Below are 13,937 nucleotides of genomic sequence, written 5' to 3' on the forward strand. Positions count from 1 at the left end.
GCACACATTCCGATCGTACAACCGAAAATATATTGTATTTCATTTATTCTCTCTTTTTTTTTCAAATGTTTTCTATCTTTCTTGGAAAGTGGTTAAATTCTTTCTAAACCCTATACTATGTAGAACCAGTGATTTTAATAATATCGCTAAGCTTCCTCTTGGCTATACGCATCTTCGATGCTCAAGTCCCGGGTTCGATTCCCGGCTGGAGATCATGTGGTTCGGGTCACACACTCTAGGTTCATGTCTCATATAGCTTCGATGCTGAGAGGGACGCTAAATCTAAACCAACCAATTAATAACATAGCTAAATGAATAATAACCACTACTATTTTGTCTTTCTATTATTTCAACCCAGGAAGTATTATGGCCGATTAGACGGATTTCAGTTGGTTGCTGTGTGGTCAGCCCTTCACATCACTTCGTTGTTGTCTCGTTCTGTATAGACTGGAGTTCCTTTCCTTTTAATCCAATGGTCCCGATTGTTTCACGATGGTGAGACAACAAAAGAATGCTATGCATTCGTCAGGAATCGAGGCTCGATACCATATTTCATGAAAGACATTGCAAGAAGGCCCTGTGGTTCGATGGGAACATAACAAATTAGTAAACCGTTAATAGAAATAAACATAAAGCGCTGAGATCCTCGAGAATATGAGTAACATTTTAAAAATATACATAAAAATTACACCCTTTGTAATCGAAACCAAGATTTCACGTTTAATGAGAGACTGGGAGTAAAAGAAATGCCTATAATTAAACAAAGATAAAGAGAAAGCTTACTTTCTTGAGAGGGAAGAGATACATCTTGCTCTTCTTTATGTTGAATTACAATGTAGTTCGCAAGATTAAGGTGACTCAACCATCGTTTCTCTCTCTCTCTCTTTCTCTCTCTCTCTCTCTCTCTCTCTCTCTCTCTCTGAAGACATCTAAAAGCTGAAAAGAATGAAGAATATTAAAGTTTTGTTCACTTTATTCAATGATATTTAAGAAGTTATATGTTTTTTGTAAGAGTTTTCTTACCTTGTTTACTATAGTAAAACCTGGCTTCAACGGACCCTTTATTAGACGGAAAACTGTCTTAAACGGAAATATTTCACGGTCTCATGAATTTTGGACTAAAAAAACGCCTAAAAGTCCCTTCATTAAGTGAAAACTTTGTTATTGGACAACGGAAGGCAAAATAAACCTTTAACGGAAAATTCTGAGTTCCGAACTGCAGCGTTTAGAAAATATTTAGACATCCTGTGAGGGGCAAACATATACATTATACTATCTCCAATAAATTCTTTGTTCCTTTGTTAATTCTTTCTGGACAATCTTCCTTAGGGAGAAACGTCTCTGATTTACTAAAGTGTAGTATCTGAGGCTAAAGTGTGTGCGGAAAATGGAGCAGCCAAGCAGCAATATATACAAAAATCCCTACTTGACTATTGGAAAAAATTAGGTTGAGTTGATTTTAGTTTAGCGTCCCGTTCAGCAGCGAGGCTATATGAGACGTGGACCTACTGATTAACGTGGAATCCGAACCACATGAGCTCCCGCCGGGAATCGAACCCGAGTCTCCCACGCCAAAGGCGCGTACGCTAACCGCTTAGCCACAAGGGAGCTCTGGAAAAAATAAGGGTAACGTGTGCATAGCATATACAGTATTATGTTTATTTGAAGATTTTGTGTATTAAGTTGTAGAAGAAAGAAGTACTGTAATTGAACAACGTTACGTACAGCAATATATTTTCCCAGTATGTCCGTTATAAGCATATATTTTTAAGGAAAATTCTACCTCCATTAAGCCGAAATCTTACTTTAACGGAAATTTTTACGAGCCCCGCTTGATTCCACTAAAAACAGGTTTCACTGTGTTAGATTTAAGTTGGAATTCAACATTCTCACTATCAACAATTTAGAAATCAACGGATTATCCCTTTCATATCATTTTTTCATTGCAGTTGTTTTTACTTGCTCTTTTTTTATCTTGTCAGTCAAAATCATGGATCATACAATTCAATAAAATGAATAACTAATATACATAACTAATAAAAGTAAACCATAAATAATTAAAAGACCATATCCAAGAAACAATGTGTGTAGTTAGTTCAAAGCATTGAGTTCACTCCTCCTTCCACTCCAGTACAGAAACGGTTCCTTTTTTCATCCAAACAACTTGAATACAGTGACACCTGTCAAATTGGGTTTTTACAGAGCAAGAAAACTGTACGCAACGCGAATCAATCTCTCACTTACGTAGCAGAGTGAAGGTCTTGTAGTAAGGCAAAATGCCGATAAGAAGATACGTCATGGCTCTGACCCATGGAAACTTTAGAACAGTGTCAAAATAATGTCTTTGTCATGAGACAGGCCAATGTTAGTGATTTAATTAAACGTTATGCATAGCATTCTTCTCTACAACTCTTATTACCAAAGAAATTGCATCCAAAGAGGACATCAGTGGAACTTACAAGATCTGTACTAAGGAAGATCTGAGATATGGCTGCCTATGAGAACCCACTACCTCAGCATGTTACGGTGAAACGGTTACATGTGGCCCAATCACAGTGAGTCGTGCAATCCATCACAAATTGAGACTGTAAACTGTCCGCAAGGGCAGCTGCATGCGTTAACATTATGGAGCAAAAGAGCAAGGGCAGAAGGATGTACGAGCACCACCTATTTAGTACCGCTGGAAGTTTGTTGTGACAATGCAGGAAGCTTAAATTTACCTAAAGGTCAAGGGTTTGTGGAAAAGTCGGCTATCACCTACAGAGCTGTTCGTCAAAAAGGTCTATGTAACTTGGTACATCAATTCAAAGTTTCTCGAAAGGTTTTATGACTTTTGCTTTCTCCTGCTATAGAGGAAAGGTCGAAAAACAAGTCAAAATTAATGCTGCTTATTCACAACATGTTCTATCCCCAATTTATACAAATGAAATACGACATTGTATGGCTACGACATGCATTGTATGGAACTGCACCAGGACTATGGCCACCGGCAAGGGAAGGGTAAACGCTAAGTAAAAGCAACACTGCTATCACCATCTGCTTTCCTATTCATCTCATCTAAGTATTGCCCAAGTTCAGCAATGACTATACAGAAATCGATACATCAGAGAGATTAGGGAGTTGGGCTGTGCTACTGGACAGTCCTAAGGAAGCTTTTAATGGTGAAAGCAAGGTGTGTGTAAAATTGACTAACATTTTTTAACTCGTGTCTTCTGAATTATTTCTTTTGATTGCCTAACAATTACCACCAAATAAGATGAATTCACATCTTTCGGGTAAGTGAAAGCGATTTAACTAACTTTTGACTTCGGGACAGTCATTTCGGAGGAATTTGTGAGAGTCTGGAACTGCGATAAATTTGAACTTGCTCAGCGAGTTTCCTGAAGCACAATTGAAACGATTATATGTATATAATTTTTGACTCTTCAACAAGTTTGTTCCTTGTTCTGAAAATAAAGAGAAAGATGTTACAGTAACTTAATGTTTAAATCTATCATTATACTTACTAGCATCCATAGCATTTAAAGCAGGCGTAGACAGCAGTTCTAACGTAGAAGCTGGTTGCAAAATCCACAACTGTAACATCCATCAGTAACAGCGACATTTCATTGCAGGTACTGGATATTTCAGTTCTTTGAACATGTAACGTTAGAATCTTCTGCTAATTGCATGTAATATTGAGTATGATAATCTCAAATGCACTATAAAGAGTTAATAGCAAAGTCTTGAAGAGGTTAAAGAGTGTTGAACAGTCAATCATAAGCGCTGAAACATTACAGAATCTTCCCTAAAATAATCACGGGAGGTTGTTCGATGTCTCGACAATCATTTACTAAGCATTGAGAAGCAACTTTGTATTCTAGATTCTTCTTTGGATGAACACTGTCAGTTAAAATTTGAATTTCTTTGTTTATTCACAATTTAAACCTGAATAATTTTTGAGTTTTCGTGTATACTGTTCACATGCAACTAGTCATAAAATATTTTGTACAAAATGTTGTCTTGGTGTAAGTGTATTGTGCCGGCATTCAAAAATTATTCAGGTTTAAATTGTGAATAAACAAAGAAATTCAAATTTTAACTGACAGTGTTCATCCAAAGAAGAATCTAGAATACAAAGTTGCTTCTCAATGCTTAGTAAATGATTGTCGAGACATCGAACAACCTCCCGTGATTATTTTAGGGAAGATTCTGTAATGTTTCAGCGCTTATGATTGACTGTTCAACACTCTTTAACCTCTTCAAGACTTTGCTATTAACTCTTTATAGTGCATTTGAGATTATCATACTCAATATTACATGCAATTAGCAGAAGATTCTAACGTTACATGTTCAAAGAACTGAAATATCCAGTACCTGCAATGAAATGTCGCTGTTACTGATGGATGTTACAGTTGTGGATTTTGCAACCAGCTTCTACGTTAGAACTGCTGTCTACGCCTGCTTTAAATGCTATGGATGCTAGTAAGTATAATGATAGATTTAAACATTAAGTTACTGTAACATCTTTCTCTTTATTTTCAGAACAAGGAACAAACTTGTTGAAGAGTCAAAAATTATATACATATAATCGTTTCAATTGTGCTTCAGGAAACTCGCTGAGCAAGTTCAAATTTATCGCAGTTCCAGACTCTCACAAATTCCTCCGAAATGACTGTCCCGAAGTCAAAAGTTAGTTAAATCGCTTTCACTTACCCGAAAGATGTGAATTCATCTTATTTGGTGGTAATTGTTAGGCAATCAAAAGAAATAATTCAGAAGACACGGGTTAAAAAATGTTAGTCAATTTTACACACACCTTGCTTTCACCATTAAAAGCTTCCTTAGGACTGTCCAGTAGCACAGCCCAACTCCCTAATCTCTCTGATGTATCGATTTCTGTATAGTCATTGCTGAACTTGGGCAATACTTAGATGAGATGAATAGGAAAGCAGATGGTGATAGCAGTGTTGCTTTTACTTAGCGTTTACCCTTCCCTTGCCGGTGGCCATAGTCCTGGTGCAGTTCCATACAATGCATGTCGTAGCCATACAATGTCGTATTTCATTTGTATAAATTGGGGATAGAACATGTTGTGAATAAGCAGCATTAATTTTGACTTGTTTTTCGACCTTTCCTCTATAGCAGGAGAAAGCAAAAGTCATAAAACCTTTCGAGAAACTTTGAATTGATGTACCAAGTTACATAGACCTTTTTGACGAACAGCTCTGTAGGTGATAGCCGACTTTTCCACAAACCCTTGACCTTTAGGTAAATTTAAGCTTCCTGCATTGTCACAACAAACTTCCAGCGGTACTAAATAGGTGGTGCTCGTACATCCTTCTGCCCTTGCTCTTTTGCTCCATAATGTTAACGCATGCAGCTGCCCTTGCGGACAGTTTACAGTCTCAATTTGTGATGGATTGCACGACTCACTGTGATTGGGCCACATGTAACCGTTTCACCGTAACATGCTGAGGTAGTGGGTTCTCATAGGCAGCCATATCTCAGATCTTCCTTAGTACAGATCTTGTAAGTTCCACTGATGTCCTCTTTGGATGCAATTTCTTTGGTAATAAGAGTTGTAGAGAAGAATGCTATGCATAACGTTTAATTAAATCACTAACATTGGCCTGTCTCATGACAAAGACATTATTTTGACACTGTTCTAAAGTTTCCATGGGTCAGAGCCATGACGTATCTTCTTATCGGCATTTTGCCTTACTACAAGACCTTCACTCTGCTACGTAAGTGAGAGATTGATTCGCGTTGCGTACAGTTTTCTTGCTCTGTAAAAACCCAATTTGACAGGTGTCACTGTATTCAAGTTGTTTGGATGAAAAAAGGAACCGTTTCTGTACTGGAGTGGAAGGAGGAGTGAACTCAATGCTTTGAACTAACTACACACATTGTTTCTTGGATATGGTCTTTTAATTATTTATGGTTTACTTTTATTAGTTATGTATATTAGTTATTCATTTTATTGAATTGTATGATCCATGATTTTGACTGACAAGATAAAAAAAGAGCAAGTAAAAACAACTGCAATGAAAAAATGATATGAAAGGGATAATCCGTTGATTTCTAAATTGTTGATAGTGAGAATGTTGAATTCCAACTTAAATCTAACACAGTGAAACCTGTTTTTAGTGGAATCAAGCGGGGCTCGTAAAAATTTCCGTTAAAGTAAGATTTCGGCTTAATGGAGGTAGAATTTTCCTTAAAAATATATGCTTATAACGGACATACTGGGAAAATATATTGCTGTACGTAACGTTGTTCAATTACAGTACTTCTTTCTTCTACAACTTAATACACAAAATCTTCAAATAAACATAATACTGTATATGCTATGCACACGTTACCCTTATTTTTTCCAGAGCTCCCTTGTGGCTAAGCGGTTAGCGTACGCGCCTTTGGCGTGGGAGACTCGGGTTCGATTCCCGGCGGGAGCTCATGTGGTTCGGATTCCACGTTAATCAGTAGGTCCACGTCTCATATAGCCTCGCTGCTGAACGGGACGCTAAACTAAAATCAACTCAACCTAATTTTTTCCAATAGTCAAGTAGGGATTTTTGTATATATTGCTGCTTGGCTGCTCCATTTTCCGCACACACTTTAGCCTCAGATACTACACTTTAGTAAATCAGAGACGTTTCTCCCTAAGGAAGATTGTCCAGAAAGAATTAACAAAGGAACAAAGAATTTATTGGAGATAGTATAATGTATATGTTTGCCCCTCACAGGATGTCTAAATATTTTCTAAACGCTGCAGTTCGGAACTCAGAATTTTCCGTTAAAGGTTTATTTTGCCTTCCGTTGTCCAATAACAAAGTTTTCACTTAATGAAGGGACTTTTAGGCGTTTTTTTAGTCCAAAATTCATGAGACCGTGAAATATTTCCGTTTAAGACAGTTTTCCGTCTAATAAAGGGTCCGTTGAAGCCAGGTTTTACTATAGTAAACAAGGTAAGAAAACTCTTACAAAAAACATATAACTTCTTAAATATCATTGAATAAAGTGAACAAAACTTTAATATTCTTCATTCTTTTCAGCTTTTAGATGTCTTCAGAGAGAGAGAGAGAGAGAGAGAGAGAGAGAGAAAGAGAGAGAGAGAGAAACGATGGTTGAGTCACCTTAATCTTGCGAACTACATTGTAATTCAACATAAAGAAGAGCAAGATGTATCTCTTCCCTCTCAAGAAAGTAAGCTTTCTCTTTATCTTTGTTTAATTATAGGCATTTCTTTTACTCCCAGTCTCTCATTAAACGTGAAATCTTGGTTTCGATTACAAAGGGTGTAATTTTTATGTATATTTTTAAAATGTTACTCATATTCTCGAGGATCTCAGCGCTTTATGTTTATTTCTATTAACGGTTTACTAATTTGTTATGTTCCCATCGAACCACAGGGCCTTCTTGCAATGTCTTTCATGAAATATGGTATCGAGCCTCGATTCCTGACGAATGCATAGCATTCTTTTGTTGTCTCACCATCGTGAAACAATCGGGACCATTGGATTAAAAGGAAAGGAACTCCAGTCTATACAGAACGAGACAACAACGAAGTGATGTGAAGGGCTGACCACACAGCAACCAACTGAAATCCGTCTAATCGGCCATAATACTTCCTGGGTTGAAATAATAGAAAGACAAAATAGTAGTGGTTATTATTCATTTAGCTATGTTATTAATTGGTTGGGTTTAGATTTAGCGTCCCTCTCAGCATCGAAGCTATATGAGACATGAACCTAGAGTGTGTGACCCGAACCACATGATCTCCAGCCGGGAATCGAACCCGGGACTTGAGCATCGAAGATGCGTATAGCCAAGAGGAAGCTTAGCGATATTATTAAAATCACTGGTTCTACATAGTATAGGGTTTAGAAAGAATTTAACCACTTTCCAAGAAAGATAGAAAACATTTGAAAAAAAAAGAGAGAATAAATGAAATACAATATATTTTCGGTTGTACGATCGGAATGTGTGCTCTTATGTTTGCAGGGGAAACCACTTTCTATAATGCAGCCAATGGATAAGCCGAAATCACGCGTACGACGTCACAAACTCAGTAGATGTTCACGAACCAAACTGAGGTGCCCAGTCAGTCAAGATGAAGTGTATTGTTCAACAGGGTTGTTTGAAAATGCATCATGGAGAGCACACAGCTGTGAGTGCTTACTCTTTACGAGTATAAACTATGACTTTTAACACACAATTATAAGTAGTTATCCTTTATGGGCTTAAACTGAGACATTCTACTATCTAGTCGCGAAAAACATCAACAGTGCATTTTCTTGCCTGTAACTAGGGAGTGATAAATGAGAACTACAGCAATCAACAAAAGGGATTTCTGATGAGCCCCTCAGCAATATCGTGGAAGCGGACCCTGGAAAAAGTGTTCGTGCCATTGCAGACGAGTTGGACGTAGACTCTACCACTGTCGTTCGGTGGCTTCCTGTAATCGATAAGGAGGAACAGTTGGAACGGGTGTCACATGAGTCGACACTGGGCGACAAGGATCCTCATCTGATAGTGTGCAGTTCTCTGAGTGTACTTAATAACCGGGAAGATTTCCTACATCAGAGTGTCAATTGGATGAAAAACGGTTCTGCTGCGACAACCACAGACGGTCAGGATTAGTTGGATAGTGATAACGTCCAAACTCACCTCTTCACCCGCATCATGTTTTTCTCCATCGAGGTGAAATTGTCACTGCTGAGCATCATAGTGGAGAACTCCATCAAATCACCGAAAATTTGTCCACAACCATCCAACAATGAGTGACAGATATGATATCTTTTTGTTTCACGAAAATGAACTTCCATATTACTCTTGAAGGACCGTGCAGACTCTCTATAAGTTGCAATATGAAACCCTTTCTAGTCAACCATATTTTTCTGTTCTACTGACGATTCTCGTATCGACTATCGTCTCTTCTGGCACCTTGATCACTTCTTGGCAAGGAATCCATGACAATCGGGCGGTGCAATGTGCATATGCATATATACATATGTGCAATTGGGCGGCCCATATGTATATATGCATATGTGTGTGTTGTGTCATGACGTCTGTCAGCAGTGGAGTACTTACATTTTTTTGCACCATCTTTGAAACAGATATATTGCCGTCGTGTCCATATTTGGTTGAGTAGTAAATATGATTTATAACAAAAATAATGCGAAGAACTAATCTCGTTTGGAATTTTTGGATTGATCATAAACTATGATCTCATACTTTAAATTGGATTAGTATAAGGAAACAAAAGGAACATTATGGGTTTTATAGTTTTAGTCCTTAAATAATTTTGCTTTATATTTTTAGTTCTAGTTTTCTTCTACATAATTGTGAGAATAGCATCTCGGTGGTATAAAATTCTCTTCTGGCTTAAAGTATCGTACTTTAATCTCGGGCCATGTGTGTTCAAATTAATGATATTATTCCCTCAGATTCTCCTATTTTTTTTCCACTTCCTAACTTTCCCCCCAAACTTATTCACGTGCATGTATCAACTAAAAATTTTTATTTCATTTTCTTTCTGCAGCACAACTCGTCCCATGGAAAATATCTTGGGTAGTATATTAAACCTAGAATCTCCTTCTTTTGTATTTAGTCATATGATTGGTGTGAACCAGTCCATAATACACGGTCATTTGCAAGCCCCTGTCAGTGTGCCTTTTGTTTGTGTTTCGTAGCTTTTGCAACCGGTGTCTTCAATTATCTGGTGTATGTACTATAATCTAGGTCTTACCCTAGAATTCTCTCCCTCTCTAAATCCTTCTAGCAACCTTTTAACTAGTCATCATGACGTAAGATGTCTTCACATCAGATATTCCTCTTTTCTCGTATCTAATCCTTTTCAATATTTTCTGATTTGTTACTTTGTCCACTCTTGGATTTTTCAAAACAAGTCTGTAGCACCAGTGGTCGAAGTGAGACGGTATGCGGTGGTATGCCATACCGCCTCTGGTTTTTCAGTAATGAGGACATACCGTCTCTGGTTTTTCAGTGATCAAGACAGTATTTAAATAGCCGGTATGTTGAGCCAAAATCATAATAAAACATACCGCTTCTGTTCTTTTTCCACTTCGAACACTGTGTAGCACCACATTTTAAAGGCTGTTATGCGTTTCTTATCTATTTGGCCGAGCATCCAGGTCTCGCTACCATTTAAAAATAAAGGTAGTTAGCAAGCTCTTGTGAATTCTCGTATCAATATTACAGAAAGTAAATATATTCTGTTTACTCTTAAAGGTGGCTTTAGCTTGATTTATTTTACTAACAACTTTTACCTTATACATCTGGTGTTATGTTACAACCAAGGCACGTGAAAGTTGACACATTCACCAACTTCTTAATAAAACATCTTAACTTTGTTTTGTTCTTGCTTGCTACCATTATCTTTGTCTTAGCTGTCTTAGAGCAATTGATCTTCATATTATATTTTTTGAGTACTTCAACTAATCATATTAAGCATGAGTTCCTACTCTTGTTTATCTTGTGCTAACACAGCCATATCACCGGCACTTCCAAAGAAATCCACTTTTCACTATGTATTCTCACTCCTTTATTTTATTTTATTTTATTTTTTACTTATTTTCTCTCGTAATTCGTTCATTCTATTGAATATATCCATTAAATAGAATAGGTGATAAAGAACCTTGCCCACACCTTACCGGGAACCTCGCAGGATGCCTTACACCTTGCTTGATAGCATCTTCCTCAATATATTCGCCACATCTTATCAAAGTGGTTTCATCTATATATAACCGTTATATTACCCGCCTATTTTTATAATTTACGCTCAACCTTTTCAGCATTCTAAACATTATTTTCCAATCAACTCTACCAAGTGACTTTTCCACATCGACAAAGGCAATATACGTATATTTATCTTTCGTATCCTGTTCTTCAAGATTAAATGCAAACCCAATACTCCTTCGCGTTTCCCCTTCCTCTTCTGAATTCAAATTGATCATCTGAATGATATATTACAGCTTTCTTTCAGTTGTCCATAGAACTTTGGCCGTTAGTATTTTCGTCACGTTACTGAACTCATAGTTCTATATCGTTCACATTTGACGCCAGATGCTGTTTTGCGAAATATACAGTAAGACACTTTTTAAAGCCTTCCAGAAGTTGTTCTATGGCATAGATCCTTTTGCACCTGGCGAAACAGATCATTATGTATTTGACAACCTGTGTCCTTGATAAGTTTTGTTGGAACGATATCAATACCTCCTTTCTTCTGTTTGTTTATGGTCTTATCAAATTCAGCGCGCAGTATACAATCTTCTTTCTCATCCTGAGTAATCTATCTTCCTCTTTCAGTTCATTCCATCGTAGAACTTTTCGATGTACTATTTCCACTGAATAAACGTATCATACAGAGTAAATTCTGTGAGCCATTTCAGTCAAACATAAGTATTCTTTGAATAATACATAAATTCAGTACTGAATTTAGATATAGAAGAGAATATAATAAAATATTCTATTGCCGTTAAACCTTACAAGCAATAGGCAATGTCCAATTAGTATATAAACATAAGTAAGATTATTCATCAGTAATAATAATCAACCATAATATACAAAATTCAGTGGTGGTTGATGTAGTAACAAAATATGGTAAACTTCGTAATATTACAGAAATGACGAACCTTACCCCTAACTGACACTCACTCTTTTTCTTTTCTTTTCTTTTTTTCCTAAAATATATAGTTTAGCATATAAGTCCATATGTTAACTAATGTTACTGAATACTTTGTACTAGGTACATACTTACGTGTTCTGTGGTAAAAGGGTAAGATGTCATGGGCTCAGTTTTATAAAATGTTAATCTTGATTTCATTATCATAATCATAATTTCTCACCATCATCTTTGTTCCTAAGGTTATAGATGAGAAATGTAAAATTCAAACAAATAAAATTAGTTAATATTAAAAAGAATAATTTAACCGAAAGAGGTATTGAGAGTACGAAAGAGGTTGAGAAGTGACAAAAAAAAAAAGAGAATAATCTACATATATAGTTATTTAGGGCATTATTGTTTAATAACTTTATCTGGCCTGCAGAAAACTACTCTTTGTACTTATAATGTCTGAATTTCTCAAAATTTCAGTCTATGTTAGTAAATAGATTATAATCATAGTGAATAGAGTGAATTGTCCATACATTGAACTACAAATCTTTTAACACATTCAGTAATTTACTATCCTGGTTTGAAAAAGATTTGTTCGTGAAAAAATAAATTTATCTTTTTCTCTTGGTTTTCTTTCAACGCTTTCAATTATAATCTGCATTAGTTCTTTGGCCCTTCTGATGATAGTTTGTATTTGGTAACCTTAGTTTGCAGTTAATAAAATAATACATAACACATAAATAAGCAAGCAATTGTTAATTTTTACATGTATACTATATATTATGTATGATTTGAATTAAGAATAGATTCCTATTGTTTCTGTTTGTTTCTCATTATAAATGTGTTTAATAGTTCTCAATATTTGGCGAGTTAAATCTATTTATTTTCAAATTTTCAGATCACTAGGGGTATGCAGAACTGATTTTAGGTTACGTAGCTTTGATTAAATGGGGTGGTCGGATCAATGGGTGGGTGGGGATAGTGTACCATCAATCTTGTTGCTAATGTTCGAGCAAGCTTTCATAAATTCAAGTGCTTAAAATTTATTAATATCTGAATAAATTATTATTTCGTATATTCGTAATTTCAGGCTAAGAATCTAATGAAAACAAACAACAGCAAATAATTACATTTAGTAGTTAATATTGTGCAAACTCTCTGACAGGAAGACAGAACGCACTAATCGGCCAACACATCAAAGTCTTATCTGTTCTTAAATACTGTATTTTCCGGGGAAAAAAATCGCTTTCAACTATGATAATCAGAAATACAGTCCCCTCTTAGGGAGCTGTTATTAATATTAGTAATTACTATTTTGTTTATTATTCTTGTATATCTTATGTATTCTTAGTTAATATAGATTTAGAAAGAAATTCCGGCCGGGTAAATTAATTATTACAGTATATATAATCAGAGCCGTAGCTAGGGGGGGCAGCGGGGCGGTCGCCCCGGGCGCTGAGAGCAAGGGGGCGCCGAACGAACAAGAAGAAAGGAAAAATTTTAGATGATAGTAAACAGCGGGCGCCTCGTGAAAGTGTTGGCGCCCTAATAAATCAATGTTGTTGTTGGTTTAGAAAGAAATGGATTTGGTAAAAAAAAAAAAAAAAAAAAATCTTGCTCGCTTCGCTCGCAACCCAAACAACGTATTTCCATAAGAGTCACAAGCTTTTACTTATTACTTAAAGGAAGTTATTATATAATATTTGTTAATGATGATGTGATATACAAGGTGCGATCTAGTGTTACATTTCACAAAATATTTTTTTTTAATGTAAAAGAATCGAAATTAAAAATGCTATTTGTGTGGTCACATACAGAATATAATTTCAAAAGTTTACAATTTTTGTTGGAAATTAATGATGTTACTCATTTCGAACATTTTAAAAGCACAGAGCTTCTGATGTATTGAAATTTCATTTCTTATCGATAGTGTGAAACGTAAATAGTTGTAAATTTCCATAACTGTTCTCAAAGTTGACCTGTATACCAACCAAAGGTTATTTTGCCAAGTTTAACGAAAAGTACGAAATAAGCGTCTTGAAAACTGCTCTTATTTGTAAAAGAATGTATAATGATCGGTTTTGGCTGTTGCAAGTCTGTCCAAGAAAAGTGCAATGTGCGCTTTCTCATTGTTTCTGTTTAGCATGCCTCAAGGCAAGAGAAAACTGTTCATGGCAGTTTTGTCCAGTTATAACGCTATTCGAATTTCTTTAATCTTTTTCAATAGTGTGTGTGTTTTCGTTTGTTGCTATATCTATCCAGAACCTTAGGATAAACATGAAATTCGAAGAGAGCGCTATGATTAATACAAACAGAATTG

The sequence above is a fragment of the Thermobia domestica genome, unplaced genomic scaffold, assembly GCF_964235325.1.
Source record: "Thermobia domestica unplaced genomic scaffold, izTheDome1.hap1.1 HAP1_SCAFFOLD_209, whole genome shotgun sequence".
Classification (NCBI taxonomy): domain Eukaryota; kingdom Metazoa; phylum Arthropoda; class Insecta; order Zygentoma; family Lepismatidae; genus Thermobia; species Thermobia domestica.